Raw genomic sequence first — 21548 nt, forward strand, 5'->3', positions numbered from 1 at the left:
TCATGGACATCATTTGTACTTCTCTTTAGACTATGAGGATGTGCTCACAGCCCTGTGAGAGCAGTTCAACTGGCAACTGGTTTAGTTGAGAGACTCAGAAAAAGAGGCCAGAGGACTTGATGGCAGAGTGAGTGCTCAGAAGCAGGGTAAGCCATGAAAAGCACTGGATACTAAAATGACTTCAGAAACTCCAAGCCACAGCACAAAAAATGCTGTGACATCTGAGTTCTGCCTGAAATGTCCACCATCTCACTGTCAACTACCAGTACACACCTTCGTGCGGGCTGCAGACAATTGAGCATATAGGCTACTATGTGCTGGTTATGTAATCAGAAATGACAACCAAGATTTCTCTTTCTTAATTAATAAGCACTGGATATTCTTTATGCACCAGAAGTAGATCAAGGCTCCTGGTTTTACACTGTTACTCCTCACATAATTTTACACTATTACTCCTTCATGGCATGTACAACTGTTTCTCTTTTGCCCTGCACATCAAAAGCATATTAACATGAGCCCTTAGTGAATTTATTTGGTACAATAATTCTCACTTGTTTTGTAACTTTCCCTAAAAGTACTCCACCTCTACAAGGGCAGGAATTTTTCCTTTGCTTCTGCAGTTGAGTTTGTCTACCCTGAGGCTTCTGCTGCCACCGTTCTTCACTGATGTCAGAACGCAGCTTACTTGACCTTCCAGTGTGGACTGAAGACTAGTGGTTTTCCAGGAATCTTCTCGGCCTTCATCACCAGGTTTGAACTGCTAAGACACGTATCCTCATTTACTGAGATTCTACCATGATTGTAGCTCCAGAGTACAGAAAGCCATTGTTGGACTGCACAGCCCAAAGCATGTAGCCCAATCTAGTAAATCCCATTTGGAATACATGTTCAGCCCTGGACCTCTACAGAACCCGGCTAACACAGGCACCCAGAGCACAATGCTAAGGGCAAAGGTGGTGGAGTCAAGCCGTCTGGATTTGATCCCAGTGCTAGTGGAATAAAGTCGGTGTTGATCTCTCACCTACATATCTTATCAGAAAATGACTTACTCACTTCTCCGAAGGCCCCGCCTCCTGCTACCACCATGATGGGATTGTCTCAGCATGAATTCAGAGTAAGAATGCAACTTCAAAGCATAATGTGCCTTTACTATTATTATCACTAGGGGGTTCAGTGATTAATGTCACACTGATCTTTCCCCTCTAACACTGTGTTGACATCTTCATGTCTACTCCTAGTCTGAACTCTTCTGGGAGTCCACAGTTAGAAGGATTGGAAATTCCTTGCCTGTTTGATTCTGGTCCCAACACTTCCATGAGTCGCTTGGTTTTAATGAATGTGGATAGGTCAGAAATGAGAAATAAACAAAGAAATCAATAGAGACTGTGATTCACACACATTGTACAAAGTGGCTGAGTGATTTTCCTAGAACTCCTAGAAGAGGCAAGGGACACTGGTGTGGTGATATATTGTATACCCTAATAAACTTATCTGGGGACCAAAGGACAGAGCCAGCCACTAGATTAGACATAGAGGCCAGGCAGTGGTGGCACACACCCTTAATCCTATCACTTGGGAGGCAAAGATCCATCTGGATCTCTGTGAGTTCAAGGTCACACTGGGAACAGAGTCAGGCAGTGGTGGCACACACCTTTAACCCCAGCACTTGAGATCTTGTGCTTTTGCTTGGAAAGCACACATGCCTTTAATCCCAGGAAGTGGTGTGGCTGTGGGGAGAACAGTATATAAGGTGTGAGGGGACAGGAACTAAGCAGCAGTTCAACTTCAGACTCAGAGGCTTTCAGTCTGAAGATTCATGGAAACAGGATCGGCTGAGGAGTTGGTGAGGTGAAGTTGGCTATGGTTTGCTCTTCTTCTCTGATCTTTTAGCTTCCACCCCAATATCTGGCTCTGTTTTTTTGTTTTTTGTTTTTTTATTAATAAGACCATTTAGCAATTCATGTTATGCTGTGGTGATATTTTGTTTGTGCTCTAACAAAGCTTGTCTGGAGATTGAGTGGAGCTAGCCACTAGTTAACCACAGAGGTCAGGCAGTGGTGGCACATGCCTTTAATCCAGCACTAGAGAGGAAGAAACAGGAAGTGATATGGCTGGGTGAAGACAGGATCTCAGCCCCTTTTATGGTCTGAGAAGTTATGGAGGTAAGAGGTGACTTTAGCTAGCTCCTTTACTTCTCAGATCAAAACCTGATATCTGACTCTGGGTTTTTATTATTAAGACCAATTAGAATTCATGCTCCAGGTCACAATTACTGTAGCATGGCCTGGAGATATCCAGAACTCAAGAACACTTTCAATTTACCTTCTGGTTTACACACTCATCTTCCCAACAGGATGTGGGCTGAAGGCAAACACTATCATTTATTTATGCCCAACTCCTGGCTTGCTCAATGTCTGGCAACAACAGACATTTAATATATGTTCATTAGGGGCCAGAGTGATGGCTCATGAGGTAATGTGTTTTCCCAGAAAGTATGAGGATCCCAATTCAAATTCCCAGGAAGCATGTCAATACTGAGTGGGCATAGAGGCCCATTTGGTTCCCAGAACACAGGAAGCAAAGACAATGAGCCCCTTGCACATGCATCGTCACACATTCAACACAGAAATGTTAAATAGGACAACAGCTCATGAAAGTCCCACTGCAGATATGACAAAGTCATGGGCATTGAAGGAATGTCTCATATGCAGTCCGCTAACAAGCTTGTGGGGCAGGCTGCGCTGGGTCTCAGCTACTACGGAGGAAGATTCTAGCCCATTCTCACGCCACACCCATCACTGCGTTGGGTGTTTCAGTCCCTGACACAATGGCAGCTGTCGTCAGAAGTGTCAGCAGAGTTCAATTTTCAGCATCAGGGCATCAGTAAGGGTAATGGCTATGGTTTGGATGTGGCCTGAGTGTGTCTCCCACAGCTCCATATGTTGGAAGCTTAGTCCCCAGTTATGGCAATGTAGAGACATGCTGGAACTTAGCACAAAATGATCAGGTCAAGTGGGCTCCATGCTCATGAAGCTGGCCTCCTAGAGTGGGCTTCTTCTTACAAAAACAGGGTGTTGCATAGTGAAGCTACCTTAGATGTTTGATCCAATTTGTGTAGGAAGGGTTCCCTTTGTCTTTCTCTGTTCTGTTGTGTCACAGATAGGGAATGTCCTTTCTCTGTTCTCTTCAATAGCTTTCTGGGAATACTTGTATGTGGTGGGATCTAGAGCACATCTAAAACTTGGCTGTGTAAGGATGAATGCAGACCTGCTGACTCATTAAATGACTTGGGTGTTCCAGCAGAGTAAGCCTCCAGATGAGCCAGGGACATTTACTCATAAAATACGGCAAATGTTTGTTGAGCACCTGTTCCTGTCACACTGTAGGCTAGGCACTGTGGATACAGGGCTGAACAAAGTTAAATTCTCTGCCCTCCTGGACTTCATACCTGGCAGGAAAAAATCCAGAATGAGGAGGATATTGTGTAGGCAGCAGCAGATGAAGCAGAAGGCTCTTGGGAGCCTTGCTGCAGACATGGTGGTAGAAAGGAAGTCAGCAGGTGCCAGTGACCGAACACACAAATGACAAGGGCCTTGAGGAAGAGGGAAGTGGGATTACAGCAGAATGACAACTTCCCACTGAGTCTGGAGACTTTACAGTGCAGGGATTCCTAGAGTGGACTAGAGAGCAGCAGCTGTCACTTCCAGGTTCTGTGACGTTGGGCCATAATTTGACTTCCAGAAGCCCAGTTTTTTTTCATCTGTAAAGTGGAATAATAGTCTTGTGGATAGGGTAATAAATTAAATAGTATGAGCTAATCATCATCACAGGATTCTCCTAATGTCATTGGGAGGGTCATGACATTTTATTCTCTTAAAAAAAATGTTTCATAGCCGGGTGGTGGTGGTGGCGCACGCCTTTAATCCAGCACTCGGGAGGCAGAGCCAGGCGAATCTCTGTGAGTTCGAGGCCAACCTGGGCTACCAAGTGAGCTCCAGGAAAGGTGCAAAGCTATGCAGAGAAACCCTGTCTCGAAAAAAAAAAAAAAAAAGTTTCATGTGAAGAACATTCCAAGGCATGTCATTGTAACTTTGGTACTTTGGCTGAGAGGTTCTGCAGAGTCTGGCTCCAGCTCCCGTGTACTCTCAGCATCCTCTTCCAGGAGAGTCTGTACCCTCTCCAGTCACATCCCCACCTAACAGCAAAGATGGCCACACCGTCCTGTGTGTTGTGTATCCGTGGAGGTGTTTCAAGCCTTAGCTGACATGCTTCTACTAGACAGAGAGGCACACACAAAACAGCGTCTTGCAGAAGTTCTGAAAGTCCATCGGATTGGCTGAGTCACACACCTATCTGATCTGAACCAATTCTGTATCCAAAAAGTGGGCAGTGCTTGTTGCTGAACTCAGGTCATGTGTTCCTGGAAGATGAGGACACACAAGCTGTAAATTTGACTCTCTGCTAACCAAAAGACTTGCATGCTCAGTTGTGCTATAGAACATCAGTTCCCTTATCCTAAATTTATTTAAGATGCGATAGGGTAGAAAGAAGCAGACTGTCCCCTCACCTAGTGGGGTTTAAGTGTGGATTTTATTCCTTTATCAAGCAGGTGCTCTTTGATCAGCGTGCAGTGACATGAGGCTCAGGCTGCTTGTTTTGTCCTTTGTCTCCATGATTCTGCTTTATTTTGTATGATGATGAACCTAAAATATAATCTGAAAACTAGGAAAGTTACATCTTTAAGTTTTTTTTTAACCTATTCCACTTTGGATCACACTAGAATCTTCTTCCATCATTCCTTTCTAATGTGTTTTAACCCAGTTTCTCATGACCCTTGCAATGAGAAATGTTAAAATGTACACAGAGAGCAATAAGCCAGGGAGCCGTAGCTGTTTTGTTGAGAAAAACCAAAGAGCTACAGTAGAGATTTATAGCATCCCTGGGGAAGTGTTTGTTTTAATAAGGAATCATTGTAATTAACTAACAAAAAGCAATCATAGCAATTCTCTGCAGTAAAAAAAAAAATCTATCATAGCAAAGAAAATATGTAATTTTTTTTTTTTTTTTTGCCTCAAACTCTGACTTTAGGTTCCTTGAGTTTGGAGCTAACTTCCCTGGCTGGACATATATGGAAGTTGTGTTTTACAAAAATAATCTTTTTATTTCAGCTGAAATGTATTGTCTTTATGAGAGCTGAGCATGACAGCTCATTTTGCAGGAGTTCAAACACAGAATTTGTATTGTCACTGCAGAAGACAGCCAAGCAGTTCTGGTGCTGGAAAACAATGGGAGGGCTCCTTTGACAGTGCCTATTATCTTGCAGAAAGAGGGATGAATTTTTCTGTGTGACTAGCACAGATGATGGACTTCATTTGGATTAATTCTCCTTCACTTCCTACCACTTGTACCCTCCTCTGTTCGTTTTTGAATCACTGACTTGGCAACCAGAAAACCATGCTGTGAAAGGGCTTCCTTTAAGCAGCACTAAAACTTGGTCTTTTCCCACTGGGCCAGACCTTGCCAGCAAAGCCACTCTCATATCCTGATATTTTCAGGAGCATTGAATAGATGGCTTCCTTCAGACCAAAAATGGAACCAAGAACTCAGAGGGCTCTTTTTCTTCTCTCCTACCAAAAATCTACATCATCCTCTAACTCAGTTGTTCTCAACTTCCTAATGTTGTGATACTTTAATATAGTTCTTCATGTTGTGGTGACCCAATCATAAGATTATTTTCATTACTACTTCATAACTGTAATTTTGCTACTGTTATGAGCCATAATATAAATATCTGATATGCAGGATAGCTGATATTCGACCCCTGTGAAAGGTTGTTTGAACTCCACAAAGGTCATGACCCACAGGTTGAGAAATACTGCTCTAACTGAACTCAGACTTTAGCTAATCCAAAGCCCACAGGAGACTAGGAAGGTGATTCAATTGGTTCAGTGTTAGCTTGGATGCCTAAAGGCCTGGGCTCATGGAAATTATAAGGCTGCAGTGCCAGTACTTGGGAGTAGAGGCAGGAGGATCAAAAGTTCAAGTTCAAGATGACTTGTGGTTCTCTAGTGAGTTTGAGGCCAGTTTTATCCATTCATGTGCTGATAGCTATCTAAGGTGTTTCTGTTTCTTGGCTATGGCAATAACTATGGATGGACAGACACTCTTGCTCAATGTTATTTAGAATTTGTGGTGTATATCTAGGAGTAGTGTATCTAGATCATATAGTTGTTCTATTTTTAGACTTTTGATTGCCATAGTAGCTGGACCAGTGGAAACCCCACCACAGAGTACAAAGTTCTCTTTGTCCTTGTCTTCTTCAGTATTTGTTGTTCTTGTTTTCCTGATGGTAGCTATTCTGACTGGGGTAGGACAGAATCTCAATGTTGCTTTAATTTAATTTATATTTCCTTAGTGGCTAAGAATGTTGTACATTTTCAACTATTTTTGCCATTTATATTTATTCTTTTTAAATTTTTAATTTCTTTGAGAATTTCATAGTATATATAATATATTCATATTCACTTCCCATTTCTCCTTCCACTCCTTCAGAGACCTGCCACATACACATACCAAGTCTACCTCCAACTTCATATCCTGTACTTTAAAACAAAGCTGGTAAACCATTCGGTGCTGTGGGTCTGTGGAAGGTATGGGGCCATTCACTAGAGCATGGGCATCCATCCAATGGCAACCCTACCTGTCCGCCCCGACACACACAGAGAATGATTTCCTCTTTAGCACCTCTCAACTGCCAATAACTCCTCAGGTGGGTTTAGGCTACATGAGTTCTTCCATCTGTGCTGCAGTTTTTACATCCTGATCTTTTTTTTGGGGGGGGGTTGTTTTTGTTTTTTTGTTTTTTGGTTTTTCGAGACAGGGTTTCTCTGTGTAGCTTGCGCCTTTCCTGGATCTTGCTTGTAGACAGGCTGGCCTCGAACTCACAAAGATCCCTGCCTCTGCCTCCTGAGTGCTGGATTAAAGGTGTGTGCACCACACTGGCGACATCCTTGATCTTGCATAGATCTTGTACAGGTAACCACAGCTTCTGTGAGTTCATGAAGGCAATAGATACATTATATCAAAAAATAATACTTTACAGCATTCTTTCATATCTTATGACTCTTTCACTCTTCTCCCTTTCTCCATGATGTTCCCGACCCTAGCTGGAGTGCATAAAGATGTCTCATTCAAGCTGAGCACTTACAGTCACTTGTCTCAGCATCTCACCATTTGAGTCTGCATTGACTGCTGAACATTTTTAAAAAAGCATCTCTGAAAAGTTGAGACCAGCAAAGGTGGACTATGGTATAAAGACAAATATTTAAAATACAATTGCAATATAACATTACCAAAATAACAATAGTAAGGCTATCCTAGGGCTTATGTATTCCAATCATGAATTTTGACTAGTTTATGCACTAAACACATATCACTGTTATAGAACAGCCTTGAATCAATCAGTTGGTTACTCCATGACAGTCATACCACTCTTGTACCAGTAGAATATTTACTTGTTAGAGCATATTATAGCATGCATGTCAATGCTGGATAAAAGCACTGGTGTCTCTCTCCCCAGCAGACTGAATAGCACTATGAAATCTATCCAGCAGAAGGAAGTTTCCAGTTAGTTTAAGACTGATTTCTCTAGGTCCTGCAGTCAAGGTGTGTGGTATCTTCAGAACAAGTCTTTCTTACAGTTGTGGTGGATAACAAAGAGTAATGGCAATGGCCTGTGTTGTGTTGTTTTGTTTTGGGTAGTTCTATGATCAATAACCTGCAGGGAAATATAACAAGTGCAAACATATATGGCACTGGAGTTTTTTTTGATACCTCCATGTCTTCTGGGAACAAAACTGCACTAGACAGGCAACCCTATACTGTACCTATATACTAGTGGCAAACACAGTACAAGATAAATCAGGGAAACCAGCACATTTACAATAGCCTCACAAAATAAAATACTGAGCTAATTCTAACCAAGGAAACTAAAGACGTCTAAAATGAATACTTTAAGTCATTGAAGAATAAAACTGAGGAAGATGTTGGAAATGAAATGACTCCCGTGATCATGGATAGAAAGAAATCTTGTGAAAATGTTATTCTGTTGAAAGCAATCCACAGATTCATACAATCTCAGTCAAAATTCATGGACCACTCTTCCCATATTTAGAAAAAGACTCTCAAATTTATATGGAATCACAAGACAAGGATGGCAAAGCAATCCTGAACAAAGAAAATACTGTGGAGTGACATCTTATTTCAAATTATACTACAGAGCTGTAGTAATAAAAAATAGCATGCTATTGGCACAGAAACAAATGCATAGATCAACAGAATAGAATACGCAGATGTAAGTCCACACAACTGCAGTTACATGATTCTTTTACAAAGATGCAAAAGTATGCATTAAGAAAAAGAAAGCATCTTCAACAAATGTTGCTAGGAAAATTGGATTCCAACATGTAGAAAAATGAAACTACATCCTAAATGAAACTAGATCCTACTACTACTCCTAGTGAGACTCTACACAAAACTCAACTTCAAGTGGATCAAAGACTCAATACAGGACCTGATACCCTGAAATTTCCATATGGTGGTATTTTATTTGTACCGAAATGTGATTTTCATTTAATGTAATAAATAAAGTTGCGGGGGGGGGGGTCAGAGCTATTAAGCATAGAAAGAGCGTGCCGGTGGTAGCACACCCTTTAATCCATAGATCTCTGTGTGTTCAGGATACAGCCAGCATTAGAGACATATGCCTTTAAGACCTGGAGGCCTGTACTTACAGCAGTGACAAGGCAGTCATGTGTTTGGTTTACAACACAATGAGAAGGCAGAACAGAAAGACTATATTAAAGACAAACACACAGGAAGTAGCTCTCTTTCAGAGAGGTAGGAGCACTGCAGGAAGGGTGAGGTTTTAGCTCTGAGCTCTGACCTCTTGCTTTCTCTTTTACATTGGTTCTGTGTTTCTTATTTAATAAGACGGTTGGTTACATCTACATTTCCGAAGAAAAACAGTGGGAATATAGTTCATCTGACAGGCAAAGAGAGAGATATCTGAAAAGGACTCTGGTAGCACAGGAAATACAATCAACATTGGCAAATGGAATCTCATGAAACATGAAACTGAAAAGCTGCTAAAGAGCAAAGGAAATGTAAAGACAGGAATAAATGGTCAACGAAATGGGAGAAAAACCTTTGCTACTCATCTGACAGAGGCTTGGTATCTAAAACTCAAATAACTAAACAGTGAGAAAATAAAAACACCAGATGTGTGGTGCACATCTTTAATCCCAACACTCAGGAGGCAGAGGCAGGCAGATCTCTGAGTGTGAGTCCAGTATGGTCTACAGAGTAAGTCCAAGATAGCCAGGGCTACACAGAGAAACAAAAACCAATAAAGAAGAAAGAAACAAAAACCCAATTAAAATGGGTTTGGGGACTGAACAGAAAATTTTTCAAAGAAGAAATGAAAATCACTTAAACATAATTCAACAGTTTCTCAGACTGTGGTGAGATAGAAATCTCACTCAGTCACTAGAAATACAAAAGGCAAGGAAGGCTAGTTTGCATGTGGGGGAAGGAGAACCCTTAGAATCTGTCATTGGGCATATAAACTAGTATAGGCACTTTGAAAATTAGTCTTGAGGTTTCCCAAAAAACTAGAAAAAGAACTAGAATATAACCAACTATCTTGCTCTTGAGCATATCCCAACAGACTTTCTATACTAATATAGAGAAACTATATATCATCTTCATTCATTGTTCTAGTCAAAATATCTAAGAAATGACATCAAACTGATGTTCATTAAACAAACAAATGGATGAGGAAAACATGGTACATATACAAAATGGAGTATTACTCAGTTTAAAGAAAAATGAAATCATGAAATTTTCAGGTAACTGGTAGAACTGAAAAAATTATACTAGGGAAATTTGTAGTAGGACAGGCCCATAGGGTCAAAGACATTGGCTCAAACCCGTTGCCAAGGCATAGACATAACATACTTCTTTATGAGCCAATCTGGAGTCTGCCTGAGGCTAGCAGCAGGTGCTGTCAAAGTTCCTGGTCACTGTCAGAGTTCCTGATCATGTCCAGCAACAAGGGATGATCATACAATACCACGAGATTGGAACATAGCTTGGGTGTGGGAGGAGGATGTATAGGCCTTCCCCATTTATTGAATAAAACAAGTCTGATGGTTGCTTCAACTGACTGCCGGTGTCTGTGTTGTTGATGCTGCACCATCTTATCCATCCCTGAAGGAGACATTAGGATCCACACAGATTAGCTCATGCCCAGAACACAAACATCACATGTTCTCTCTTTTTTCCTGAATAATATATTTTATTCAAATAGTGAACTAATGGTGAGCATACTGGGTATATGATAGCTTGAATCATTATTTAGATGAAATTCAGTTGCTGTTACATCTGTTCCATATATTTTCCTGTTTTATATATATATATATAATATATATATATATATATATATATATTTGGTTTCGAGAACAGGGTTTCTCTGTTAGTTTTGCACAAATTTTTCATTCATTTACACACCAATACAAGATCCCCCTTCCTCCTCCTGACCCCCAGCCTCTCCTCCAACCATTCCACTCCTCCACAAGAAGGCAAGACCTCCCATGGAGGCACATCCATAGAGGCAAGTCCAAGCCTTTCCCACTGCTCAAGTGCAACGAGGTCTCATCATAGTAGTGGCTCCAGAAAGACCCTCATGCACCAGATGGATCTGATTCTATGCCAGGAACCTGCCCCCCCAGCATTAGCTACACAATTGTCTTGCATTCAGAGGCCTAGTCTAGTCCATTGGTCCACACCATTGATCCAAATTTCGTAAGTTCTACTAGTTTGGTTTGGTCATCTCTGCACGTTTTCCCATCATGATCCTGAATCACTTGCTCCTAGAATCCCTCCTCTCTTGACTAGACTTCTGGAACTCTGCTCTGGTTTGCTATGGATCTCTGCATCTCTTCCATCAATCATTGGGAAAAGTCTGTGATGACAGTTATAGTATTCACTGACTGATCACTGGAGCAGCCAGTTCAGTTCAGGCACCCTCTCACTATTGCTAGTAGTCCAAGCTGGGTCATCCTTGGGATTCTGGCAACTTCCCGAGCAATGGTTTCTTTCTGTTCCCAAAATATCTCCTCCATCATGGTATCTCTCTCATTGCCTTTCCACTCCATCCCTATTCCAGATCAACCATCCATTCCCATATGTCTCATCCCCCATCTGATACCGTCCATTGACCACCCTCACTCCTACTTCACTCATGGAATCTCATCTATTTTCCCTTCCAGGGCGATCCATGTGTCCCTCTTTGGGTCTTCCTTGTTAGCTAGCTCTCTGGAGTTATGGTTTGTGTCTATTACCTTGCTTTACTTCTAGTTATCCACTTTGATGGTACAATATGTTTGTCTTCTGAGTCTGGGTTACCTCACTCAGGATGATATTTCTAGTTCCATCCATTTCCTGCAAATTCATGATGTCATTGTTTTCTCTACTAAGTAGTACTCCATTGTGTATATGTACACACATTTCTTAATCATTCTTCAGTTGAGGGCATCTAAGTTTGATTCTAGATATGTTCTGGTTATTAGAATAATGTTGCTATGAATATAGTTGCACGCTGTGTGTGGTATGATTGAACACTCCTTGGTCTTGAGGGAGATTGATTCACAATTTCGAGAAACTGCCACACTGATTTCCAAAGTGTTATACAAGTTTGCACTCCTACCAACATTGGAGGAGTTCCCCTTGCTCACATCCTCCCAACATAAGCTGTCTGTAGCGCTTTTGAACTTACCATTCTAACAGTGTAAGATGGTATCTCAGAGTCATTTTGATTTGCATTTCCCTGATGACTAAGGATGCTGAGCAATTCCTTAAATGTCTTTTAGCCCTTTTAAATTCATCCTTTGAGAATTCTCTGTTTAGCTATATAGCCCACTTTTTAATTGTATTGTTCATTATTTTGATGTCTAGTTTCTTGAGTTCTTTATATATTTTGGAGATCAGCTCTTGTCAGATGTGGGGTTGTGAAAATCTTTCCTTATTCTGTAGGCTGTCATTTTGTTCTTATTTACTGTGTCCTTTACCTCTACAGAAGCTTCTCGTTTAAGGAGGTCCCATTATATTAATTTTTGTTCTATGTCTATGCTACTGGTATTATATTTAGGAAGTGGTCTCCTGTGCCAATGCATTCAAGACTACTTCCTACTTTCTCTTCCACCAGATTCAGTGTAACTGGTTATATATGAGTCTTTGATCCACCTGGACTTGAGTTTATACATGTGATAGATAGATCTATTTGCATCTTCTACATGTTGATCCACTGAATATGCCAGCATTATTTGTTGAAGATGCTTTCTTTTTTCCATGGTTACAGTTTTGGCTTTTTGTCAACAATCAGGTGTTCATAGGTATGTGAGTTAATGTCAGGGTCTTCAATTTGATTCCATTGGTCCACAGATCAGTTTTTATGCCAATACCAAACTGTTTTTATTACTATGGCTCTATAGTAGAGCTTGATGGCAGGGATTGTGAAGCCTCCAGAGATGGCTTTGCTATACAGGATTCTTTTAGTTATCCCGAGTTTTCTGTTTTTCCATATAAAGTTAAATATTGTTCTTTCCAATCTGAGAAGAATTGTGTTGGGATTTTGATAGGGATTCCATTGAATGTGTAGATTTCTTTTGGTAATATTGCCATTTTTACTATGTTAATACTATCTATCCATGAGCATGGGAGATTTTTCCATTTTCTGATATCTTTTTCAATTTCTTTCTTCAGTGATTTAAGTCTTATCATACAGGTCTTTCACTTGCTTAGTTAGAGTTACCCCAAGGTATTTTATATTATTTGTGGCTATGTAAAGGGTGATGTTTCTCTGATTTCTTTCTCAGCCCATTTATCATTTGTATATAGGAGGGCTACTGATTTTTTTTTAGTTAATCTTGTATCCTACTACATTCTAAGGTGTTTATAAGTGTATGAGTTCCTGGTAGAATTTTGGGTCATTATGTATACTATCATATCATCTGCAAATAGTGAAAGCTTGACTTCTTCCTTTCCAATTTGTATCCCTTGACTCCTTTTGTTGTCTTATTGCTCTAGCTAGAACTTCAAGTACTATATTGAATAAATATGGAGAGAGACAGCCTTGTCTTGTTCCTGATTTTAGTGGAATCGTTTGAGTTTCTCTCCATTTAATTTGATGTTGGCTGTTGGCTTGCTGTAAATTGCCTTTATTATGTTTAGGTATGTTCTTGTATTCCTATCTCTCCAAGACCTTTATCATGAAGGGGTTTGGATTTTGTCAAAGGGTTTTTTTTCTTTCAGTTTGTTTATATGATGTATTACATTGACAGATTTTCATATGTTGAACCCTTGCATCTCTGGGATGAAGCCTACTTGATCATGGTGGATAATTTTTTGATGTGTTCTTGAAGTCAGTTTGCCAATATTTATTGAGTATTTTTGCATCAGTGTTCATGAGGGAGATTGGTCTATAATTCTCTTTCTTTGTTGCATCTTCATGTGATTTGAGAATCAGAGCAACTGTAGCCTCATAAAAGGATTTGGTAATATTCCTTATTGTGTGGAACAATTTGAAGAGTATTGATATTAACTCTTATTTGAAGATCTGGTAGAATTCTGCACTGAAACCATCTGATCCTGGGCTTTTTTTGGTTGGGAGACTTTTAATGACTGTTTCTAGTTCCTTAGGGGTTATTGGTCAATTTAAATTGTTTATCTGGTCTTGATTGAATTTTGGTATGTGGTACCTATCCAGAAAGTTGTCCATTTCTTTTAGATATTCCAATTTTGTAGAGTATAGGTTTTTGATGTATGACCTGATGATTCTCTGGATTTCCTCATTGTCTGTTGTTATATCTCCCTTTTTATTTCTGATTGTGTTAGTTTGGATGCTCTCTCTCTCTCTCTCCTTGTTTTGGTTAGTTTGGATAAGGGCTTGTCGCAAAGATTTTCTCAAAGAACCAACTCTTTGTTTCATTGATTCTTTGTATTGTTCTCTTTGTTTCTATTTTATTGATTTCAGCTCTCAATTTGATATTTCCTGGCTCTATTCTCCTGGGAGTTTGCTTCTTCTTGTTCTAGAGCTTTCAGTGTGCTGTTAAGTCACTAGTGTGAGATTTCTCCAACTTCTTTATGGGGCATTTAGTGCTATGAATTTCCTCTTAGCACTGCTTTCGTGTCCCATAAGTTTGGGTATGTGTACTTCATTTTCATTGATCTCTAGGAAGTCTTTAATTTCTTTCTTTATTTCTTCCTTAACCCATTGGTGATTCAGTGAGCATTATTCAGTTTCCATGAGATTGTAGGTTTCTGTAGTTTTTGTTGTTGTTGAAATCTAACTTTAAACCATGGTGGTGATAGAACAGGAGGTTATTCCAATTTTTTGTATCTGTTGAGATTTGCTTTGTGGCCAAGTATGTGGTCGATTTTAGAGAAAGTTCCATGGGGTGCTGAGAAGAAGTATATTCTTTTTTGTTAGGTGGAATGTTCTGTAGATATTAAGTCCATTTGAGTCATAACATCAGTTAAGTCCTTTATTTCTCTGTTAAGTTTCATTTGGCAGATCTGTCCAGTGGTGAAGTGGGGTGTTGAAGTCTCCCACTATTAATGTGTGGGGTTTTATGTGGTTTAAGCTTTAGTAATGTTTCTTTTACATATGTGGGTGCCCTTGTGTTTGGGGCATAAATGTTCAGAATTGAAACTTCATCTTGGTGGATCTTTCCTGTGATGAGTATGTAATGTCCTTCTGATCTCTTTTGATTGATTTTAGTTTGAAGTCTATTTTGTGGATATAGGATGGCTACACCAGCTTGCTTCTTAAGACCGTTTGATTGGAAAGTCTTTTCCCAGCCTTTTATCTGTAGTGTCTGTCTTTGAATTGAGTGTGTTTCTTGTATGCAGCAGAAAGATGGTCCTGCTTTTGTATCCATTCTGTAAGCCTGTCTTTTTATAGGTGAATTAAGTCCATTGATATTAAGGGATATTAATGACCAGTGATTGTTATTCCTGTTATTTTTGGTGTAGTGTGTATGTATTCTTCTTTGGGTTTACTACTGTGGGTTTATCTATTGCCTGTGTTTCGTGGGTGTATCTGACTTCCTTAGGTTGGAATTTTCCTTCTAGTGCTTTCTGTAGGGCTGGGTTTGTGGATAGGTATTGTTTAAATCTGGTTTTGTCTTGGAATGTCTTGTTCACTTCGTCTATGATGATTGAAAGTTTTGCTGGGTATATTAGTCTGCTGGCATCCATGGTCTCTTAGTGTCTGCATTACATCTGTCCAGGTCCTTCTGGCTTTCAAAGTCTCATTGAGAAATCGGGTGTTATTCTGATGGTGCCTTTATAGTCACTTGGCCTTTTTCCTTTGCTGCTCTTAATATTCTTTCTTTATTCTGTATGCTTTAGTGTTTAATTTTATGTGACAGGGGACTTTTTGGGGGGTCTAGTCTGTTTGGTGTTCTATAGCTTCTTGTATCTTCATAGGTATTTCCTTCTTTAAGTTGGGAAAGTTTTCTTCTATTTTGTTGAATATATATTCTGTGCCTTTGAGTTGGTATTCTTCTCCTTCTTCTATCCCTATTATTCTTAGGTTTGGTCTTTACATGGTGTCCCATATTTCCTGGACATTTTTTATTATGACTTTTTTGGCTTTGGTGTTTTCTTTGACTGATGAATTTATTTCCTCTATTGTATCCTCTCTATCAGAGATTTTCTCTTCCATCTCTTGTATTCTGTTGGCTATGCTTGCATCTGTGTTTCCTGTTTGTTTACTCAGATTTTCTACTTCTAGCATTCTCTCTGTTTGTGTCTTCATCATTATTTCTATTTCAATTTTCAGGTCTTGAACTGTTTCCTTCACATGTTTAATTTCTTTTTTATTGTTTTCTTGGCTTTTGTTAAGGGATTTATTGATTTCTTCCAATTTTTTGTTTGTCTTTTCTTCAATTTTTTAAGGGAATGTTTCATTTCCTCTTTAAAGATCTCTAGTTTCTTCATGAAGTTATTTTTAAAGTTGCTTTCTTCTGCTCCTTCTACATTGTGATTGTTGTAGAACAGTTAGGTTCTGGTTATGCCATATTGCTCTTTATGTTGTTGTATGTATTTTTGCACTGGAGTCTACCCATCTCTTCCTCCAATAGGTGCAAGTGGTGTCTGTGTCTGAGCGACCTGCTATTGGTCCAATCTGTGCTGTGTCTGTGTCTCAGAGGGCCCCTCTGGGTCCCATCTTAGCTCTTGGTCTAATTGGAGCTGGCAGATTCTGTGGCTCAGGGAGCCACTCTTGGTCTTATCAAGGCTCTTGGTCCAATCAGAGCTGATGGATTCTGTGTCACAGGAAGCCTCTCTTGGTCCAATGAGACCTGGCAGATTCTATGTGTCAGGAAGTTATTCTTGTTCCAATGAGAGCTGGCAGATTCCGTGTCTCAGGAAGTTACTGGGGTCACAGGCAGATACATGTTCTCTCTTAAAACGGGAATTTTAGCTTCAGACCTTTTGTGTTTTTAATTTGAAGCTGTATATAGTATATATAGCTTCATAAGTAGTATTTTGATATTTTATTTAGTTGTATTAAAAAGAAACTTTTTCTTTAAAATTATCTTGTGATTTAAAACATTTATGCATTTTCAAATGAAGAAGTGAAAATATTATCAAAACAAATAGTCCTTAGAAATAAGAACAATGAGGAATAGATTGAAGTACCTGTTGTACCCAAATTAAAAGCTGAGGTTAGAGCCATCAGCCTCACAGTGGCAAAGGGAGGATGTGGACCTGGTTTGCTTTTGTGTCTAAGGAACCATTCATGACAAGACTCCTGAGAACTGACCAGGAACTGGAGTAGTAAAAATGTTGACAATCGGGAGAAGCAGCAGCAAATAGGAAGAATGAAGGAGAACTAGGCAAGAGTTTCTGAAATAAATTAATTAGAAGACATTTGCAACTTCTAGAAACACAGAAAACTGATCACTCAAACGGAATGTAAAATTTGAGTGGATGCAGAGGACCTGAGAAAGCCTTCCAAAGTCTCTCAGAGAAAAAAGCCAGACCAAGATGGCTGTACTGCTGTTTTCTTCTAAACATTTAAGGGGGGATTAACAATGAGTCTACTAACTATTCCAGGAAGTAGAATAAGGAATCTTTCTGGCTCCTTTTATGAGACTGTTTTGCCTGGATACCAAGTCCACACCCAGTCATAACAGGAAAAGACAATCATGGGTCAATATTTCTTACAATAACAGGCACCGAAAATTTACCAAAATTCTAGGAAACTGAGTCCAGTCACATTTTTAAATGATGATGATTCACCATGACTAAGGAGAATTTGTCCCAGGAACTCAAGACTGATGCAACATCCCAAAAAATCAAGGATATGCACTGCATCATTTAGGGGAAAAAAAGACTCATGATTATTTCAACAAACACAGAAAAAGCTTTTGACAAAACTCAAGTCCTTTCATAATTATGCAGGCAAGTAAGGAAAAGGAAATCTCCATGGTGGCTTAAATGGGAATGGTCCCATTAGACTCATATATTGAATACTTTGTCCCATGAAGAGGTATAGCCTTGTTGAGTAGGTGTGTCATTAGGGGTGGGCTTTGGAGATTTCAAAAGCCCACAACAGGCCCAGTATTGTTCTCTCTCTCTCTCTCTCTCTCTCTCTCTCTCTCTCTCTCTCTCTCTCTCTCTCCCTCCCTCCTCCCTCCCTCCCTCCCCCCCCCCTCTCTCTCTCTCTCTCTCAGTTGCTGCTCCAGCACAGCACCTGCCTGCTGTGGTGCTCCTGCCATCATGGTCATAGACTAACCCTCTGATACTGTAAGCAAGTTTTAAATTAAATGCTTTCTTTTACAAGTTGCCTTAGTCATGGTGTCTCTTCCCAGCAATAGAAAAGTAACTAAGGCACCTCTTTAACTTGATATATTTTATCTTTGAAACATTCTTGGCCAATATCATCCACAAAATAAAAGCCTAAATATTCCCACTAAAATCAAGAATGAGACAAAGATACTGTGGCTTCTACTTGGTATTATTCTGGAGACTTAGCCAGGCCAATTAGGCAAGAAAAAGGAAATTAAAGGCACCATGACTAGAAAGAAAGTAAAACTAAGCCGGGTGGTGGTGGCACACACCTTTAATTTCAGCACTCAGAAGGCAGAGCCAGGCAGATCTCTGTGAGTTCTAGGCCAGCCTAGTCTACTGAGCAAGATCCAGGACAGGCACCAAAACCACATGGAGAAACCTTGTCTCAAAAAAACCAAAATAAAAAAAAAAAGAAAAGAAAGAAAGTAAGTAAGTAAAACTAGTTTTATTGGCAGATGGCATGCATGATCTATTTTAATTACATTTATGTATTTATTTGTGCATGCTTGTTGGGGGCCCACATGCTACAGAGTTTTATGGAGGTCATGACAGCTTGTAGGAATTGGTTCTCTCCTGCCATCAAGTGAATCTCAGAGACAAAACTCAGTTCATCAGACTTGAAACCTTTACCCAGCTAGCCTTCTCCATGGCCCAATGGCATAATCTTATAAATGATAATCTAAGAAAGCTACTGATAAAATACTGGAAAAACTTTGAATCAATTGTGCACTATATAAGACTTATATGCAAAAAGTAATTTCATTTTTATACTAACACTGCACACAATGTACAAAGCCATCTCTGGCCCATAATGGGCGTGGGTGGGCAGAGGGGCTCTTTCTCACAGCTGTATTACTCTGCTGTTAAATGCTGGTTTATTCTTTCTCCTCCCTAGCATTGATCAGTGTTCCTGTTTACATCAACTTCATTGATAAATCTGCCTCACTGACTACTTTGAGTCTGAGAACTCAGCACATGATATTCAAATATTTATGATTTTTGTCTTTTGAATGCAAGCTGTTTTTTATCATTTTGAGCCACCTGTGGACTGCTATCCATAGATGGATTTCCTTAGGCCACCAGCTCATGAAAAAAAAGTCATGAAGACTTATTATTAATTTTGAAAGCTTAGCCTATAGCTTGGACTTGCCCCACTGGCTTATAATTTACATTAACCTACTTATATTAATCTAATGTTTTTTTCTTGTGGCTTTTTTATCTCTCTTTCATCTTGCACCTCCTATTTCCTCTCTGTGTCCTCTGGCATCTCTCCCATGCCTAGATCCATCTCCTCTCCTTCTCTCTCTGTCCAGAAATCCCACCTAACCTATTCTTGCCTAGCTATTAGCCATTCAGCTCTTTATTAAACCAATCAGAAGGTACCTTGGCAAAGACACATCTTCACAGTGTACAAAAAGATTGTTCCACAACAGCCATCTCTGCTCTCTAATGTGACTTCGGATGTAGCATTTAACCCAGGAGAAGACACAAGAATGGAGATGTACAAGAATTAGAATATCTGTTTGCTACAATATCTGTCAGCGTCTTCACCTTGAGCCCCAGGGAAATGTATCCTTTCTCTTCAGAACCTCTATAGATAGAAGCGTTCTTTGTATTCATTTCCAGCGTGTGAAATTCATTTAAATAGTTTCAACCCTGCCATCTGTCCCTAGCTTCATCTGTATTTAGGTTCAGCCAGAATAGGATGGCCAGTACTTGGTCAGTAACTCAACTGTACAAATTTCAGGTATGGTAAATAGAATAGCTAAGCAGTCCTTTGTCTTCCTTGCTGAGGGTGTACCTCCAGGCCTAGGGTGTACCCTCAGGCCTTCCCACTTCACTGTGCTCTGGCTTCTTCTAAAGGATAGTCAGAAACTTCTGGCAGTCATCTAACAGGTTCCTTTAATTCAGTCAGAAATGCCAGAAAATTAGTGCATCACCAACAGCCTTTACACAGTGACTAAGTGATGGGGGTTGGTACATTAAACACTCTAACAGCCTCAGCACTGATGGATAATTCTGAGCTGTGTTGTCAGGCCATTTCCCAGAGGTCCACAACAGGATGGCAGCCCAGCAGCTCTCTAGAGGTAACATCACTGGCCCAAAGACAACACACCTGAAGTTCAGTACCATCCCTTCCCGGCCTTGGTTCTCCACTGGCCTGCTGTACATTTCACCCTCAAAAAGACAGTTTATATTTGCATTATTTTGCTGCCAAATCTGCCTCTTAGCAACCAAAGTTAAGGTGCACATCTTTCTTGACCACAAAGCAACTATTGAACACCAAAGAGATAGACAAATACAAAATAACACAGAAAAGCATATAGGCTTCCTCTGACCCAAGGATAATTTTCTGTCTCTTTCAAGTTTTCTTTGAAATTGAGTAAATAATGAATTAAAAATGCACTTCACCTGTTTAGTATAATGGCCATCAGCTGTTACCCGTTGGCGCTGTTAGTGAGACCCATCAAAGGCCGTCTCCCTTCTGAGAGCCAGGCCCTCCTCTCACGTCCTTCACCCTTCCCACCAGGGCAGTGTCACCAGGGATGTCTCCCTGATGCATATTGAGCAACCAGAGCAACAGAAGAAGCCTTGTCTCAGCAACTGGAAACACTGTTCTGCTTTGGTCTCAGAATCAAGGAGATGTGGCCATGTCAAAAGTCATGGGTGAATTGTTAAACCATCATTTTGAAGTTGAAAGAAAAGTCACTTTCAACTCCAGTTCTTTCTGAATAGCCATGAAGGAAGTGCTCATAGGCTCACTAGCACAGGTACACACACACACACACACACACACACACACACACACATGCAAAGACATACACACAGAAAGAGAGCCAAAATTTGTATTTTGTTTGTTATCCAGAAATTAGAGAATAAGAAAAATAATACAGTAACAGCCATTGTGAGTACTTACCAGGTACCCAGAACTCATTCCCATTCCCCATCTGGCAGATGAGTCACCTGAGAATTAGAGAATATAGTACTGGGTCAGAATCAAAGACCAGCTCCAGGAAATAGGATCACCCACACTTGTGTTCTCACGGTACAATGTTCAGTACACACTGTTAGATAAATGTATAGTACCTGGCAGGGGCGTTCAAAATCTGAACAGGAAGTATTTGCCAACAAAGAGATCATCTAGGGCAGAAGTAGCGAGCATTTTCTGTCAAGAACCAGACAATAAATACTTTAGGCTTCCAGGACCAGAAGCTCTCTCATGAACACTTGCCTGAGCTAGTGCTGCAGAAACAGCTTTACCATGCATAAGCAATAGGACATGGCCATGTTCTAATAAGCCCTATTTTCCAAGCTCAGAGAGGTTAGGATTTGGCCCACGGGTTATATTTTGCTGACCCTGCCCTAGGACATTGCTTCTCAACATGGTGTGGCCTCTGCGAGTCAGCATCACCTGGAGCAGAGTGGTGTATCCCAACCTAGAGCAGTCTATTCAAATACCATCTGCATCCAACAGGTGTCTCAGGATTTATGTGCACATTAACATTTGAGAAGCATTGCTCTGGGAGACTTGAGCAGTTTGATTCTCAATTAGAATCATTAGGTGGGTTCTTAGATAAATGTTTATCTCTAATCAACAGGGTTAAGTGTGATAATAGCAAATTTTGGTT

This window comes from Peromyscus leucopus, chromosome 9 (assembly GCF_004664715.2).
Source record: "Peromyscus leucopus breed LL Stock chromosome 9, UCI_PerLeu_2.1, whole genome shotgun sequence".
In the NCBI taxonomy this organism is placed as follows: domain Eukaryota; kingdom Metazoa; phylum Chordata; class Mammalia; order Rodentia; family Cricetidae; genus Peromyscus; species Peromyscus leucopus.